The 19,396-nt window shown below is 44.7% G+C and overlaps 1 pseudogene; it reads left to right on the top strand.

Moving 5' to 3' along the window:
• The first annotated feature begins 489 nt into the window (after positions 1–489).
• Positions 490–10,121, top strand: LOC146191551 (uncharacterized; annotated as a pseudogene).
• Positions 10,122–19,396: the final 9,275 nt, after the last annotated feature.

Raw genomic sequence — 19,396 nt, 5'->3', positions numbered from 1 at the left:
AGCGCGCCGCACGATAGCTTCCGCTACCGATGCATGCACTTGCTTACCAACGGCGATGGGATGTCAACGATATTAAGATCCCAACGGAAGTTGAAAACCTCAGGTGGCAAAAAAACTGGGCGCGCAAGCCACCGCAGTGACGACGCATCGCCAGCAAGCCTCCGATCATCGGCGCGTTTGTCGGCAGTCATCGCACGGCTACTCTTCTTTCAGCGGTTCCCGAGTTCAACAGCATCTGACAGCTCATGCGGCAAGTCAAACGAGTCTTCGTATGCCTTCCTTCGCAGTAGATCGCGTAGACGCCATCACTGTTTTAGTAACTATCTCAATCGGCGTTTCTCGAGGTAAACAAACAGCCGCCATTTTCGCTCACAAACTTTGTGAGCGGTTTGTGCCTACTTCGCTGCGCTCACAAATTCGCTCACAATTGAGCGCGTGTGCAACGTCATCACTTTAGTCTTGTTCATGACGTAAAATGCCCTCACCGGTGACTCGGTGGTGACGCAAATATTCACCATGTCTGCCGCTCAGGGCAGACCAGTAGGAGCACGTGATTCGGCCGCAGGAAAAAGGAACGGAACATGTGCTCTGCCCGTACGATTACCGCCTGCACACGTTCACGGATACAAGCATCGCCCTGACCTACGTCCCTCCTCCTAGAGGACAGCACCGCCCAATGCGGCCACAAGGAACGCCGACAGCAATCTGAACGGGGCAGCACTTCGGAGAAAACGGATGAGTAGCGAACTTATGTGCTTCATTAAGATGCCGTCAGTGGAGAGGATACCAAAATTTAACCACAGAACGCAAAAATTTGAGTCCTTCTTAGAGCGCGTAGAGCATTTTTAAAGGGAAATGCGATAGCCAACAAAAAGCGCCTCTCCGTCTTCTTGACAGTAATAGGCCCGGAGACTTATCAAGTACTAATAATTATCACAGTACTAAATCGCCGGGAGAAACGTCGTATGAAGAAGTGAAAAGCCTCTCGAAAGAACACTACAGGCCCAAAAGTTCTGTCGTAGCGGAGCGGTGTAAGTTTAAGTGACGCGTGCAACAGGAGGGTGGAAGCGGCGAAGGGTTCGTTGTCGAACCTAAACGCTTAGCCAGGAAGTGGGACTACGGCGACGTTTTACAGGATGCCCTCCGAGATATTAGGCTGGTTGCCGGCATACGGCATGAAGCTCTGTTCGTGGGACGAGGCTTGACATTTCGAAGCGCATGCAGAATCGCCCTTGACAGAGAAGTAGCGGTGCGAGACCGTGCGCCAATGTGGTCTAGAGAAGACGAGGCATCAGTGCACGTAGTGAAAGGTCGACCGCGTCAAGAGGCGAGGCAAGCTAAGCCCAAGAGAAAGCAAGACCGCGATAGCCAGAAGTGTGAAAGATGCGGCAGGGGACACTCGTCGGAAGTTTGTTGGTACGAAAATTCTGTTTGTCGTGAGTGTAAAAAAGTTGACCCCTTGAGTAAAATGTACCAGAGTTTTAGGACAAAAGCTAAAAGCACGCACGTGCTCGAATATTCTGACGAAACCTCTGATAGAACGGTATAATTTGGTTAGCTCAAACCAATCATTTCATGAAGTGGGCGTTAGGGGCACGCCCCTCCATCTGCAAATTGGTACTGGAGCAGCAGTCACAATCGTTCCAGAGCAAGTATACAAGTCCCCCTTTTCGCACGTAAGATGCGAGCCATGCAAAATGTCGCTTTGCGCTTATACTGGGGAACAAATACAACTTAAAGGGCAGTGTGACGCAGCTGTTCAGTACAATGGTCAGAGCATGACGCTACCTGTAATTCTTGTAATGGATACCGGAAACAAGTTACCAGTGCTACTTGCTCGAAATTGGCTTGCTGCGTTTCAACCTTGACTGGCAAAAATTGGACTGATGGTACTCTAAGACAGAGTGGCGGTTCTAAAACAGAAGCGTACCTTCCTTGTTCTCTGAGTATTTGGGAACAACACAGAATTTTCAAGCAAAAATTGTTCTGCAACCTGGTACAGTTCCTGTATTTTGCCGAGCTAGACCTGTACCCTTTGCATTGTAGAAAAAAGGTTGAACAAAAACTGTTGGAGCAAGTCGAAATAGGCAATGTTGGAGCCAGTAATGCGCAGCCACTGGGCTACCCCGTTAGACACAGTTTTAAAAGAAAATGGCAGTATCAGATTTGTGGGGACAATAAAATAACCGTAAACCACTCATTGAAAACAGATCATTATACCTACTACCCAGACCGGAGGATTTTTCACACAGGTTTAGCCGGAGGAAAGGTATTTTGTGTGCTAGACCTTTCTTCAACGTACCAGCAATTGCCGCTTACTCCTTAGTCCCGGCCATTTATGACGGTAAACATTACTCTGGGATTGTTTGAATTTGAGCACCTACCTTACGGCGAGGCGAGTGCAGCAGCAATATTCTAGTCCATGATGGACGAAGTGCTTCACGGCATCCTCCACGTAGGATGTTACATCGATGACGTGATCTTGTCTAGGCAGTATATAGCAGACTGCCAAAGACACTGGAGCGTGTCATACAGCATTTCAGTGAATATAATATCACACTGGCTAAATGCCACGTTTTTCTGAAGTCAGTCACGTATTGGTTCACAGCTCAACTAAAAAGGTATTTGCCCTACGAACGCAAAAAAAAAAAGCAATCTTGGAAGCATCAGAGACGACCACCGTCACAGAGCTTAAAGCGTATTTGAACAAGTGGAATTCTGATTCAAACTTTCTTAAGATCGCCTCAACTGTAGCAGAGCCGCTTTATCGGCTTTTGAAGAAAGATAAGAAATGGTCGTTGACGAAAGCATGCAGTGATGCGTTTAAGGATACGAAAACACTGCTGTCCAGCAGCAAGAAGGTACTGGCATTCTCTGACGCCAAGAAACCGTTCACAATTCTTTGTAATGCTTGAAGCTTACAGGTAAAAGCTGAAGTTTAGGAAGGGAAAGAATGCAGAAGGGGCAGATGCCTGGTTGCCCCAACCGGTATCCGCGAAAGACAAGGCATCCGAATGCTGTCAGTATTTCAAGGCCTTCCGCTCACCGCTGAAGAGATTTCATAGGTTTCAAAGGAAGAACACCGAGCCAGGTGGCAGACCTCTCATTGCACGTGTGGCGTAGACAGCATGGAGACGATTTGAAAGCATGCTATGTTCGTCCTGACGAGTTATCGCTGGAACAGGGTTGCGTGAATTTGGAAGTGAAAGTTGTAATCCCAGAACCGCTGAGGGAACGAGTGCTAACTATGCTACACGATGAGCACACGGGCGCTCAGAAGTTTTGTGTTGTGGCCCGGGATAGACTCGGCAATTGAACCGTCCGTGCAGAGATGCAGAATCTGCCAGTCAGTTCAGGCCGCCTCCCGGCCGGTCCCTATTCGCCCATGGTCATACCCTGGGCACTGTTCGTCACGCGTGCATGTGGATTTTGCACAGAAAGAAAATACCGTGTTTCTCGTACTCGTAGACTCGTCCTCAAAATGGATTGAAGTGTCACTCTGTGCAGTACCTGAAACTGCGTACACAAATGCTGTGGACTTCATAAGCTTATTGTCGTCGCTGAATGGGCTTGGCAGCGTTTTCAGCGAAGTTAGTGGTCAGATATTGCGAATCGGTTAGCGCCGTTTAAAAGAAATTAGAATTTCATTTTAAAAACATCTACCGCAACAAATGAACTCAAATTTTAGGGAAATATGAGTATGAGAAATAAAGCGCAGCAAGATGTTTATGCTCGAAAATCGGTTCCCATCGCCTTTTACATGAGAATCTTTAACTGTGCTGAAATTGCGAATAGCATCCCAACGTTGCAGAAAGGAGGAAAACTGACACGTGAATCATACTGCATAATGCACTTTTTTATCTAACATCACGTGGTCTGACATCGCAAAGAAATGCTACATTCGTTGAAAGTATAAAGCATTGTTATGTTTCAAACAACGCGCAGCAGCCGGCGTCTTGGTATCAAAGCGGTGATGTTTTCGACACACACACACACACACACACACACACACACACACACACACACACACACACACACACACACACACACACGCTCTCACTCTCACTCTCTCTCTCACTCTCTCTCTCACACACACACACACACACACACGCGCACGCACGCACGCACGCACGCTCTCACACGCTCTCACACGCTCTCACACGCTCTCGCTCTCACTCTCGCTCTCACACGCTCTCGCTCTCACTCTCGCTCTCACTCTCGCTCTCACACGCTCTCACTCTCTCTCGCTCTCACTCTCGCTCTCACACGCTCTCACTCTCTCTCGCTCTCACTCTCGCTCTCACACGCTCTCGCTCTCACTCTCGCTCTCACTCTCTCTCTCGCTCTCACTCTCTCTCTCTCACACTCACACGCACATACATACATACATACATACATACATACATACATACATACATACATACATACATACATACATACATACATACATACATACATACATACATACATACACATACATACATACATACATACATACATACATACATACATACATACATACATACATACATACATACATACATACATACATACATACATACATACATACATACATACATACATACATACATACATACATACATACATACATACATACATACATACATACATACATACATACATACATACATACATACATACATACATACATACATACATACATACATACATACATACATACATACATACATACATACATACATACATACATACATATTACGTGTGGGAGGAAGCGGTCGCCAAAGTTGGAGATAGCGGTGGTTTCGTGTTTGCAGTGGGAAAAGTTTGATGTGAAAGCACTGCAGCATTCTGCTCCCAAGAGATAACGTAGCGCTTTTAATTTCCTCTTTATTTCTATGGCACTTTTCCTCGTTTGAAATACCTTTTGAGGTTCCTCAGTTTTCGCTTGAACTATAGAAAATACTTTCTTGAAAGCTCACTGTCCATTCTTAGGTCAGGGGCTAATTTGCTGACGTAAGCAGCTGGACACATTTGTTCGCAGCGTTTCTAAGCTGCAGTGCTAAGAGCGCAGAAGGACACAGCACTTCTTTTTCGAAATTTTTTATCCTCTCTGCCGAGTTCCAGGCTGTAATATGAAGTTTGTCTCTTTTTCTTGCCTCATTTTTGGCTCACATGGTCACCTCACCACATTTTCCGTGAAGTGAAAGGTCAATAATAGACATTGCTTATTTAAGAAATAGCGGTATTTAAAGAGAACGCTACAAAACATCAAAAAAGGTAATTCTAAGGAATTGCGCTAACATCGTAGGCATTTGCAAAGCGGCCATGAGGGAAACGTTTCAGCAGGGTTTGTCTGTATTGACACCTTTGGGGAACATGCGGAGTACGTACTTGAGTTTGACAATGTAAAGTACGCCTTTTCAACTCTAGAAGCACAAATGTTCAGTGTTTTTAGCGCCAATGCACGATACAGCGTAATTAGATGCAGACGGAAGCGACTTTTCAAACAAAAACCATAACAGCGAGAGCAGATGTCGGTGCCTCTGAAGGAAGGATGCCTTCAAATTTTAACGAAGCCAGGGCTTTCCCGCTGTTTTACCTGTAGCAGTCCTTGCCAGCTGTGCGTCACCGCGTATTTGTCGAATAAGCGCTCGTCACCATGAAGCTTGGATAGAAAAATTGAGAAGAAACCAGTTTACGTTGGTTTCACGCGTACCTGCGGCAAATGAATCACACTGATTTTCAAATTATAACAACAAAACTCTAGCTGAGGTCAATCTAATATTGTCTGAGGCAAACGCGCAGAACTCAATCGTAAAGCTGATATCTTGAACGTAGGGGCGAGGTCGACTTTGGGCATTGCACTTAGCGGTCGCACTTGTACAAATCTGCTCTTGTGTGAAAATAGTTTAGAATTTCCGAATTTGAAACAAATGGTGCGAAACGTTTGCCGCTAGTCAAAAGCACTAGTGTGGCACAAACATTGCACACATACACGAAGGGATGGCTCTGTGATAAATAATATGTGGAGGCGGCTCCGTGTTTGACGTCTGAACGCCTCCTCGCTATTTTCGTGACGGCATGGAGCTTGCGCGCGGGTTCGATCCCTGGTGCCGCCGGTTACCCACCGGTTTTTAAATGGTTACAAGCTTTCCTCTGGCATGGTGTTCGGCTGTTCTTGGGTGAAATGCTTGGGAAAAGGGGTCACGGCCGAAATAGTTGCGGCGATGTGGCAGTGATTCGTTCCGCCATCGGACAACAATAAGTCCGCCTTGCGCGGCAACAGCCCATTATGTGGCCCTTTTTTTTTCTATTTTGCTTACTCGGCACGCGTCTGCATGGGCCCGTCAACAACTCGTCGACTGCGCAAAGTCTCGAGTCAACACCCGTCTCGCGGGGTCGAGCTGCCCTCAGCCTGGGGGCAACTCATCACTGAACTTCTCGAAAGTTCCAACAGCCCCACATGGGGTCACACAACACATCGTTGAACTCCGCAAGTTCCACCCGATGGTAATCTCAAACCACCTTTACAGGTTGAAGTGTTCGAAACTGATTCCGTCCCGGAGGACACAGCGGGGTTAGCGAAGCTTCTTCCAAGCTCACCCCCTGAGGAAGCTATATATATAGCGTTACCACTGATGGTAACGCTTGAGTCGAAGCAAACGAATGGAGTGGCCTGATCGCCAGCAGTGCGCCAGGTGACTACCAAGACTATTGTCTCCTGCACACTGCACATATGTTGTCACGATCAGTACAGTCAAGACAGCAGGCCTACGGGAATAATCTACCCTCTATAGCGGCTGCAAATAAACGACCAGCGGAAAACGTAAACACTGGTCTGTCCACGTCTTGCTGTTGGTCTAGAAATACATGGCAGTGTAAAGAAAAAGAAGGCGCCGCGTTAAGGCGCCCGATCGTTTCGACACCAAATTGCGTAAATAATTCAGATGTCTCCACTACGGCATCCTCCATAACAGATTACATTTTGGGATGTTACACTCTACACATTATACCAAAGAGAACGAAATGAAACCAGGAAGTAAAAGTGAAACTATTAGATTTAGGCCTCGTATTGCACTCTTTCATCCTTTTTCTAGTTCAGTACAGTAACCTTAATTCGCGATGGTGCATTCTAAACAAAGCGGGGTGAGAACTCAAGTTAATTTTCTTGTGGAGAAAAAAGATTTAGTTAGACTGCAGTCGGCCAAAAACTCCGCTCTTATTGATGACCATGTTCCGAATGAACTTCCAGCCAAGCGCCGCTGTTCGTAAATCGTTTCGAGGGCACCCATTAATCAGTAACCATTGTTTCCTTGCATCGGTCGGTTGGCAAACGTCATTTACTGTCTCTAATCTCGGCACGAGAAAGTGGTAACGTCTACCGTCATGATAAAAAAAGCAAGGACTAGTACGCTTCCGGAGCTCTGCCTGATTGCTTAATCGATATTGGCAGAGATAAAAAAAGACATGTGCGGCACTTTGGACGACTAAAGTGCGATAAGGCGAAAGCCTTCATTTTCATTTTCCTTGCATATATTTACCCTCTCTCTCTCTTTATGTCTAGTTTCCAGTCCCATTTATCTATTTCACTATTGTTTGATCATTTGCCTTTTGAATGTTCTGTGAAGATGACCCAATTCCAACTGAGAGAACTACCAGCTTGGTCTTGCCACGTGATCTCGTGAAGTCACCATACCCGCCGACCGGTCACTGCTGGCCGCTATCACCCTCAAGCTGCAACCTGACGAATACTGGCCACGTCTGACAGACGGCGCACATAGATGGCGCAATAATACGAGTCTGTATTATGAGGTCTTATTCGCGTGCAAAACTCGAAATGAGTGCGCGGTAAATACTGAGCATGCTTCATTGCGGAAGCAAAAGTATCAAACCTGGTTCTAATATTCACCAGAGCCATAAATTATTCCAAAGCAGTGTCTGATATGCACCGTACGCGGTAGTCTGCACAGGAGTGGTAGCATCGAACGAAACGGCTAAGGCAGCAATAAAGGCATCTGAGCCGAGGAAGGAAGCGGATAACATTTTTTTTAGTGCTGCAGCGCTACTACTCGCATTCTTCCAAGCATCCGATGACTGAAACCGATTAGCCTTTTCACCTTTCCGAGTGTGGAAAGGAGAGAGGCGTCATTGTGCCAAAATACTTTACAAATTGTGCTTCGTATCCAATGGCATACCCAATAAAAGCATTACTACAAGAAGTTTGTCTGTGTGAAGCAGATGCTATGTGTAGTATGGAAGCATGGCCGCCTGATTAAGTCAGCAAATAACGCGTAATAATTAGGACACAAAAACACAATCGTGTCATACTGCACAATTTCCCCCTATTAACTCAAATAAAAGCCTGTATTTTTTTTTTTTTTAGTAAAATTCGACGCGATATTTTTGCAGTCTTTAATAAAGGAGTCAAGTTATAACAGATATTCTTAGTTTTACAGGTCACGCTTTTGTAGGAATTGCCAGTTATGAGTTATAGTACACAGCCAAACAAATAGAGCCGAAATTCAGCGGACCATCCGACATGCCTTCCGGTAGTTTGTAACATGGTAAAATCTGCAGAATTACTACTAGCGTATGCTCTTGGAACGATTACTTCCGGTAAAAAATATGTGCTCATGCGTAAACGAGACTCTGCCGTGACTGGTTGCTACACAGAAATCTTACAAGTGCCTCTACGGCCGCTGAGTTACCATCGCGATATATTAACATATTCAAACACTGTTTTTTACGGCAGGATACGAATATTTTGTAGAAGCCACAAGAATGCACCACTGGCCAATCTTGCAAGCAAGCTCCCAAAACTCAATAAAGCGCCGGAAAAGCATCAATGTTGTAAAGCTGACGGGCTGTCATATGTATCCCCACCCTATGTCCACACGGCAGAAGCCGTGGTCCACTAATAGACCAACACCGATCTGTGACGGAAGCAAGATGCGATGGCGCTGCCACCAGGCTTGGCCGATTGGGGGTGAAAACAAGGCTTAGCGTCGGTAGCATGGAACCAAAATCTTTCGAAACAGATTGCTGATTTCAAAGCGCGCTTAGAATGTCGTCATTCGGTGCAGATTAACTATAAACATCGTAGAACACATTTTCGAACTACGAAATGTCATTACAAGGGCAAAGTATTTCAAAGCATCGCAAAATGTAGGACCTACAATGTCATGGGCACGGCCATAGAGAAACACGCAAGCAAAAAAAAAAAAATAAGGCCGAAACAATTTTCCGGTTTCGGAAAGCACTAATGAAAATGGAGATGCTTAAACGCTAGCGATTGTCTTGAACAAGTGGGACAAAGTATGCTACGTCATTCTGAAGCCAATCAATGCGCATTTTAAAGACCGGCGTACCCCTCAAAAACGACAGCTATCCGCTGGGTGCTTCTCTCAATCAGAACTTCTCGTGATGTCCGACGTGCTGCCGCACAGGCTACATTCCCTCTTGAATACTGCGGCTCCAATAATGCAAACCTCTAAGCTGGAAGCATGCATTGCTCACACGGCACGATAAACGATCTTCGCGCAGAAAACGACGATCAGAATAGCAAGGCACCGCCAGTCTTGTAAGAATAATGACAAACAAAGTATTTTGTACGACGCTTTCCAAGCAAACGAAGATTATAGGCTGCGCGAAGGACAGGAAGGTACGCGAGATTTTTGAAGCCTCGCAAATTGTTAGATACGGAGCGGAAAAATTTGTTAGCGAGGCATCAATTAACCTGTATCAGAAAGAAATTCACTTTTTATGCTGACAAGGTAAGGTACTTCTGTTTGGTTGCGCATGCGTTATGCTCTTGAAGGAAGAATGTTTCTTTCAATAAATCAGTTGTTAGTCTAAGCTCGTCCTGTCTGCATCTTTTCTGTGTCCAGTCTCCTGCGTAGCTTTATGTCTTCACAATGCCTTACCAACTAGCCTTTCATCACACACTTCGAAAAAAAATTTTGCGGTAAGATGTGTTTACGTGCGTTTCTACGCGTTGCCTATTCAGCTCGAACCCCGATACGTTTCACAGTGTTTTAAAAATACTGAGCACTGACCTTGTGTTTCAGACTTTCACACTCTATTCTTTTGATGTTCATGGTTTCTCTGCACCAAAAAGCGACATCATAGGTGCCCTGTAAAATTAAAAAACTGCTTTGAAATATTTTGCTTGCATGTATTTCTATGGCCGCTAAGTCTACTTATCACTCCCAGTCTGAAATAACATTCAAGCGGAGGTGATGATCTCGCCACCATACGTCTTGGCCAGGGAGGGCCATTGTAGGATGCCTACCAACTTCCCTTTACTATGTCATAACTGGCAATGTTCATGATGCAAAGGTTCCATATTTAGTTCATGCACCAGTGCCTGCGTAGCAGGTGGCTACATCTGCCACGGTAGGATAGCTTGATGTTCGGTTTGGTTCATGAGGTTTACCGTCCCAAAGCGACTCAGGCGATGAGATACGCCGTAGTGGAGGACTCCGAGAATTTCGACCACCTGGGGTTCTTTAACGTGCGCTGACATCGCACAGCATACGGTCGCTTTGCTTTTCGCCTCAATCGAAAAGCTGCCGCCGAGGCCGGTATTCGATCCCGCATCCTTGGGAACAGTAGTCGAGGGCCGTAACCACTGCGCCAGCCCGGCGGGGCATTAGTTGATGTTCCTTCTCCTACTGCAGTGGTGGGTGTTTCTGAGGGCAGCAAAGGTGTCATCCATAATGCACTCGATGTGTCACTTTCAGCGTTACGTCTTGTCGGTGTGTCGAAGGACGCTAGGAAAAGCCAGTCTTGGCAAGTGTAGACCACCGTATTTTTAATCTTCAGGATGGGGTTCTTTTTGGTCACACCAAACATTTCCCGACTGAATAGTTAAACAAGTAGTGGTACCGAAGTGCCTGCGTTCTTGCTGGCCTCTCTCAGAGCCCGCCATGAAGGGATTCGAAAAACTAGAGCTAAGGTGCTCGGTGAATTATATTGTTCCGAGGTGCAGGCTGACGTTAAAGGATTCATCGGGTGATATGACACGCGCCAACGTAACGTGCCTATGAGAAATGCCTAGCTCAATAGCAAGCGAAGTGTATTGTGGCCTGAGTTCTCGCGCACTAATATCAGGAAAGCACGAATGATGGCTGCTTCTCGTGAAGATTCCAATGAGGCAGCCAAAACATGCAGTCAGTCATCACAGCGATGTATAGAAGCTTTTCCTCGGGTGACTGTCTTCGAATTCAAGGAAACGCATGGATGAACTGCAGGGCCGTCTCAATGAAGCATTCGCTTAAAACAACTGGCTGAGAACTAGAAATCTAGCAGTTAAGGACCCCTGTATGCCTCGACTTGTGTGAAAGAATGGTTGCTGTCAGTGTAATGGAGACAATGTGTTCAAGTGCTGTTGAAAAAGATCGATTATTTCTGTCTCTGATGATATCCTAATATATATTAATGAATGGTTACAGTTGTGGCATTGATTACGAAATGCAAGAATGCGTGATTGGAAAGCCTGAATGCCGAATAGTTCCGCAGATAGTGATCCTTCCTCTGATCCTGTTGGCATCTTCCTCGTTCTGTTGTTGTTGTTTTTTCTATATGGCCATGCTTTAATAACGGCAGCGTTTTCAGAACACTATATGCAGATGATGGGAACTTTACAAGCAATTCTGCTGTACTTTGTGTTTTCTGTGGAACTCCTGTAGACCGTTTGATCTGAACGCTGGTGATCATCCTAGGATATGTGATGTGCGCGAGATGCTGTGATTTATGCGAGCTAATCATATAGAACAACATGTGCCACGCTTTTGGGTTGAATTTTTTCTCTTAGAAAACCTTTTCGAAGAGGGGCATTTCCAAACAGTAAAAAAGCCGCTCAGACAAACGCAAAATTAAACAAGTGGGGGCATTTGTTTCCTTTCTTGTCGCCATCCGTGTCATTCATGCTTTTTCGAAAGGCAAGAAAAATGGTTAGGTTGAGAAGGGAGTATAATGCTAGTAATGCAGATGTGGATGGTTTTGCCTGGGCTCTTTTGGTCGATCAAAAGAGAAGTGTGCGATATTTTCCACATATACGTAAGTAAAAACGCTTAGATGCAAACGTACACTCTGGCATTCCACACGGATCAGTATTAGCTCCGCTCTTCTCCCTGATATTCATTAATGATATCGTTTGTGACGTACGCTTCAAGGTCAGGTTTTTCGCAGACAACTACATTCTTTATCATGAAATACGAAATTCAAACGATCAGGAAGTATTAAACACCTCTCTACTTAAAATACAAATTGGTACTATTAATTTTAGAAAGACCGTTGCTATGATGATAGTACGCAAAAAGAACCCTTTTACATTTGCTTATAACATTAAGAACCAGTGTTTATCTGTCGTTTCCAGCTACAAGTATTTGGAAGTAATAATCATGCCACATTTTAGGTGGAATAACATTTACAATAAGACAATGAGAAAACGTGTTTTTTTGTTTTTTTTAAGGCGTGTGTTAGCTAACGCTTCACCTCAAATTAAACATTCCGTTAACAAAACATTTATCCGGCCCGTCCTAGAGTACACTGCGATTGTCTCAAATGAATATAGACAATCTAATATCCCAAAACTTGAGAAACTACAAAGAAAGTCTGCAAGGTTCGTTTTTAACTCATACAGCTGGCCCGCGTCCCATCCCTTCTTCTATGAGCTGCAGAACTCGAAAGTATTGCATTAAGGTGTTACCTGGATAGGTTGAAAAATTTTTGTTTACTTTATAATAGTCAGTTGGAAATTGATAAACGTTTATATATTCTACCGGCAAACCGCCTCTCCACGTGCTCGTATCACAGCAAAAACATTTGTGGATTATTCGTGCAGGACTAACGCATTTAATAATTTATTTTTTCTGTGTACTACTTGTGAATGGAATGCACTACCCGCCGTTGGTGTTAATTGGCCAACGGTTTCCTCATTTCTCTGCTCGCTGCGGCATAAATCATAAGTTAAATCCGCCTCTTCCCGATAAACGACTTTCATCACGTAAATATTCTCTTGTGTTTTGTTCTGATTTATCCTGCAGAGTCTATAGCTTCTTGCTTTCTGTTTTTGCTTTTGTTGATTTCAATTTTCCAATCCTGCCCCAAGGCCTGGTAACAAGGCTGGCGGTATACCTGTGAAAAAATAAAAGTACATTCTGGATTGTTCAACATCCAGGCATTTCATTTGGGATGACTAGAGTAACTGAAGCATTAGTTTGTGGTTTTGGCCCTAAGCGCGTTACAACTTTCCACAAAGTTTCCTCTTCTTTTTACGATTGCAATCAATATACTGTATATTTAACGCATCGTACAAGCATTCATGGTTTTGGGTTGGGACCAAACAATTTTGGTGGGATTGTTGGAGAAAGTAATAAATCACAAAATAAGGGCGTCTTTGCGGCTTCGAGAGCGGCTCCACGGTTTCCTCTGAAAATGTGCAGTAGAGCGATTTTGGAGCGATTCTGTATTGGGGTCTTTCAGTTTGCCTAGCACCACCTCGGTATTTAAACACAAAACACGATGATGTACAAATGCGGATAAAAATGCAACTAAAAAATTTGAGACGCAGATGGGGCAACAAAAAGCGAGAAGCCACAAAGTTTCGCTCCATTGGTATGATGGCGTAGCAGCGGCAAATCTTTTCCAGTGAGATGAATACAATTATTCAAGGTTCCATATTTTTTAGATTGCTATTCAGTGCGGCATACATATCTTGATGTGCTAGCAACTCCTTCTTTGCTATCTCTTTTTTTGGTCCTGAAGCGTGAAATAACACTTCGGCAATTAAATGCCAGCGTGATCAGTTACTAGTGTTCTCTTACACAGTACTTCAAAAGCAGCAGTAACATTTCCGTGGTGTTGTGCTGGAAAATAAGAAAAAAGGAAGAGGATACCAAATTCGGCACCAGCTTAAACTCAGGCGTGTTCTACTGGTGCCCGAACTTGAGCGTCACCCTCAAACATCGAACACAGCCTGTGCATGACCTTTCCCAGCAGCGAACATCACGGCAGCAGATCGGCGATAAAGGGTCAGAAAATTATTCTGCACGCGCGGGTGACATGACGTCACTTGACTCGACTCATATGTGAGCTGGCAGCTTCATTGCCAGGTACTTTATCGCCACTGACTTTGTCAAAATTGCGATAGGAATGACTTGAGCCAGAATGTGACGCAGGCTGTGACATGCGCTGTAGCATCTTGCCGCAACGTGATTCGTAACTTGCTATTCACGTCATGAGGGAATGCGTCGATGCGAATTTAATTGGAAACAAGTTTCACTGTGTCCAACAAACTCATTTAGGTTATCAGTTCCGCTTATTTTCAACGAGAATAGAAAAGATGTGAAACACTCGCTTTGCTTTGACAAAATACGAAGCAAACGTGGCTCAATAGTATTTCTTCGTTTCTAGTAAAGGATACAAAAAGGAAAATCTCATAAGTGGCCACAGTGCAAAGCTAAGCAGTGCAAACATCTGAATCGCTGCTCTCGAAATGCAGCCTAAAAGTACTAGGAGTAACATACTTGTGCACAGAATTGCCGGACAGCGGGGACAACCGATGGTCGATGTGGAAAAGACTAGCACATCTTGCAATTGTTATATTTTGGACGCGGACATACATATAAGCAAATGGTTCATAATGCGACCTTCAAAGTCCGGAAGCGGAAGCATGGGCTCTGCGGGGTGGAGTAGTGTATGTATCCCGGTTAATTTAGGTAATCTGGGGGTTTCTTAACTTGCGTTGATATCGCACAGCACACACGTGTTTTATGATTGCTCTTTTATTTCACTATGACCTCCGAAAGTGAACATCAAGTCTAGAATCAGCAGCCCAACTTGGTAGCCATTAATTCACCACTGCTGGTACAAATAAATATACTTCTGGAACCATAATCGCCCAGAAGGAATAAGAGCGCGAATTACATTGTATGAGAAATACAATTAGTTGAATTTTTATGCGAGAGCCATATTGTTTGAAACAAGAATGTCACTTCAAGGCAGAAAAGAACGGCATTTTGAGAATAAACTTAGCAAGGGAAGATATTATTTTTTTCAAGCGAAGGTATTTAATAAAAGTGCCTTTTCTCTGTTTTTCTCTCGACCAGACAGATTTCGGTCACAATGTTCACAATAAAATTCGTATAATTCGCTCTTCTGCCTGTAGCAAACGTACGGAGATGTCAAGGCTTGGCTTGGTTTAGTTTGTTTTATAGGTTTTAACGTCCCAAAGTTACTCAGGCAATGAAGGATGAATGGGGCAGGACTGTGGCAATTTCGGCCACTTGGAAATTTTTATTGCCCACTGGCACGGCCGCTCGATGGAAGCGCACTAGGTGCGGCCTGCTACGTCGCCCGAAACCGGTGGGAGGCGCCTACTTCCAGTCGCCACCGCCGCGGCGCCACCGTTCGGGGACAGCCGCGCGCGGAGAGCTGCGCTTGGCAGCGCTTTGAGGGAGGCGTCGGCGTGGTAGAAGCCTTTTTTTTAAGGATATAAGATCTCCGCTTCACGAAATTTGGCAACAAGAATTAGTATATACTGTCATGTCTAGTGTGACCATGTCAGCACTTAGCACTTGCTCGGCAATGGTGTATACTGGAGTGTACCCCGAAAAACTTATAGGGACGGTGGTTCAAGGCCACTCGATTGGAGAGCTCGCATTACCGTGATGTTGCATTTGGATCCAGTTTGTCACATGAAAATGTGACCCGGCTGTGAACAATTCGAAGCTGTACAGCTGCCATGGTAGCCTAATGCATAACCACTTAATTAACTATGTCGCGAATTCCGTGTCATTTTCATACCATTTACTCATTCCTGCATATAACTTTTATACACAAATTGATGTCAACCTGTTCTAAGCTGCCAGCGCTATCCAATAAAAAAATGTCCTATTATGAGCAACCTCTGCGAAAATGCGACATGCAACCAACCTTTCTATCTCATTGTGACAAATTTTACGGTGGAAATATGAAGACGTTTATTAGTTTAAATCTAGATGATAACCTGGGATCTTCGACTCAGTTGGAGACCTTAAACTTTGTACGCCAGAACGCTATCCGTCATGGCTTCCCGCATTTTGCATGACCGGACAAAGTAAGCGCGCTTGATAGAGCCGGTCTGCCGCAAGGGGCCACGTATATGCGCCGAAAGTTTTTATTACTATTCTTATTGGCTGCTTGCAAACCCATACAATTTTGCTGGTTCGTAATTTTTAATGGAAGAACGCGCATCGAGTGTTGCTGTTGTGAAACTCTTAGCTTTGATCACAAGAAAGTTCACGCGTCAGAATGCAACTGCAGCCGAGATTCAGCAAGCAGCCGAGTACGCTTATTTAATGACCACACAAAAAAGGAAGTACCAATTGCATACGGAAAACCTTTTTTGAGAGAATTTATCCCATAGCCATAAACATCGCTCCACTGTTGACATTTCCAGCCCAGCTCGCTATCAGTGGGGGCAGCAACTTAACGATATCTCGCATAGAGCCTCAGCATGGGCACAATCATTGTTTTTATAGATTAGCTGCAGGTACTGTGTACAGTGAGAAAACAATGATGAAACCAAAAGTTTACACAACTTGCTACTTCGCCGGACCTCTTCAGACTTCATCATCCTGTTAATGAAGGTGCTCGTAAGCTAACAAAGCTTGATTACTTCCTTTGCGGGGTACATGAAGCCTCCATTGTCCTTGATTTTCATTAACTTGTAACTGGTCCAGTTGACTCATATTTCCTGCAACAGGCTCTTGCTCGACTTACATGTCGCCTCAAATCCATTACTAAATATCGCATAAATTAAGCAGCAACCTGGTAGTGATAAACAAAACTTGGGGTTCTTAAGTCTCCTTAAGGAGCATCGTTAGAGTGCCCGCACTTTGCTACCTGCTTATGCACCGTATCCCGTAATTACTGCCTCTGTCGCATATCATTAGAATGCAGCCTTAAGCCACCACATTATATGAAATAGCACCCTACACATAGCTATATAAAGCCCCTGTTTACCGAAGCCGTACGAACGTGCCCTATAGGAGTATAGAGTGCCTGACTTGGGATCTAAGGGTCCTGCTTTCAATAATTCCCATTTCACCCTTACATCTTATTGACTGTCTGGTTTGGCAGCTCCTGCCACATTGAACATGTCATGTGTTCTCATTGCGCCAAAGGTGTCTGGCCATATCACAAAATAAAGTGCCTCTTACCAGAGAGGTTTTTTTCCGACTTTCCACCAACACAGCGGGCACCGGATTTTCTTGGAACGTGGCTTTTCATTTTATCGCATCGGCTCAAATAGTCTCAACAGTATAAACAAATGTTGTATGCATAGGCTCCTTTACTTGCAAGGCCACGCAGACTAGCGCGGCAAAATTTAGAACAAATTGCATGCTTATGTAAAAAAAAACCTTCGTAGCTTTTTCTTATATGTTCTCATAACATAACCTGCGAGAAAAGCTTCTGGTGCTACCTCATCGTGTTCATCTGCTTCGCAACACATCGTTAAAAATTCTAGTTCACTGGCCAGCTCCCTGATAACTAAATAGGTTAAACAACGTGACGGGAACACAGGAAAAGAGGACGACACAACTAGCGCGGTTGTGCCGTCTTCTTCTCCTGTGTTCCTGTCACGTTGTTTGCACGGTTAACCTATAATTAATCACCAACAAGTCCAATCTGCTGTCCCTTGTAGCAATCCGCGATACATTAGCGATGCGGGAGAGATCCAACTTAGAATCTCAATCTACTCTGTCCCTTGTAGCAAATCCAATGGCAGCTGATAGGGGATTATGCTTCAGCATCTGGACTTTTTAACCACAGCGCCGCTTTCATTTCAGAGGAAGCGAGTGCATTTCCACTCCTCACTACTGTCTTTGCCTGAAGCGAGCTCAGCAGATAAAATTAGAGGGCCTCTTAGATGTCTGTTAAGCGGAGGACGGCGAAAGCCTACTATTCTCCTATCATTTGCATCTCATCGTTTGCCACAGTTCGTCATTTCAAGTCGTCGTTTGATATATTGGTCGTTTCTCAGTCATCATGAGTCTGCCTGCGTAGTCATTGTAGTCCTTATTACACATAACTAAGCAGGTTACTCATTTAGAAACAGCAGTGGTCATTACATGTCGTCGTTTCATATATTGGTCATTTCGTAGTCATTAACAGTAATAATAAGTCATGCCTAGCTATTAGTCATTACCACACATCGCTAAGCACTTTCTCATTTCTAATCAATTGCGGTCATTACATGTCGTAGTTTGATATACAAATCATTTTAGTCATTATTAATCATTACTAGCCATTAGCATTAGTCATTACCTCTATCAATCTCCATTTATAACTTTTATTGATTACCTATCACTATCAATCATTTTCATTCTTAATCTCCCTCCTTGCACGTCCACTCTTGCGGCTGGCACACCAGTGCACAGATGCGACGCACAGATAACAGGCACAGCTTCTGCGCAAAGATTTTCGCTCCAAGAGCCTAGAACGGCTTTCGCCTTAAAAAACAAACTCATCCCGACACAACGTTAACGTGCTTCCACACGCGCACAAAAAAAACGTTTGCGTTTACCACGCAGACGCGAGGCGAACGCGCCCAGAAAGGAAGCAAACCGCGCGCTCAGAGCCGGCGACCCCGGCGGTGACGTGTCCCCGAACAGTGGCGCCCTCAGCAGAAATAGCGGGCGCAACTGTAAACTCTCCAAGGACACGCTTGCCCATTGACGGCGGCGCGACGCAGCAGGCCGCACCCAGTGCTCTTCCATCGAGCGGCCGTGCCACTGGCATCGCACAGCACAGGGACGTCTTACTTTTCGCCTCTGTCTAAAAGCAGCCGCTGCGGCCGGGATCGAACCCATCTCCTTTGATTCAGTCGTCGAGCGTCCTAACCATTGAGTCATCGCAATAAAAACGCCGAGATCTGTAGCATGCCAAATTAAATTGCAAATTATTTGGCGGTGGCGTGACGCTTCAACTTACTAAGGGGAATTGTTGCCTTCTTGGAGACGAGATGTCTCATCAGGGTCGATTACGTCACACGATTGACTCTCTGACGGTGTGCAGGCCGCTGTGTGCGAATCCTTCACAAGTATTGCTCGCAATTTTGTATGTAGAGCTCTCTGTGTCGCTGCATATAGCATGTCGTGGCATATATCTTTGAGAAGCCATGAACCCACGCGAGCAAAGTTTTATTAAAATGCGTCAGTAGGTTTCTTTGGTATGGTTCAATAATGATAGCAATGATGGTAGTATTGATAATATTAATAATGATATATTGCACAAATGTTGACACACATAAAGGCACAGGCCTGTCAAATCTAACAGGAGACTTGCGGGAGCAGAATCGACTCGTACGGAGAGAGTAGAGTAATGTAAAAATTCTTGTAGGCAAGCACTCCGAAATATTTGTGCA

The sequence above is a fragment of the Amblyomma maculatum genome, chromosome 4, assembly GCF_055883805.1.
Source record: "Amblyomma maculatum isolate TAMU_Amacu chromosome 4, ASM5588380v1, whole genome shotgun sequence".
Classification (NCBI taxonomy): domain Eukaryota; kingdom Metazoa; phylum Arthropoda; class Arachnida; order Ixodida; family Ixodidae; genus Amblyomma; species Amblyomma maculatum.
The sequence above is the reverse complement of the archived record's forward strand: the minus strand, read 5'-3'. Positions and strand labels throughout refer to the sequence as shown.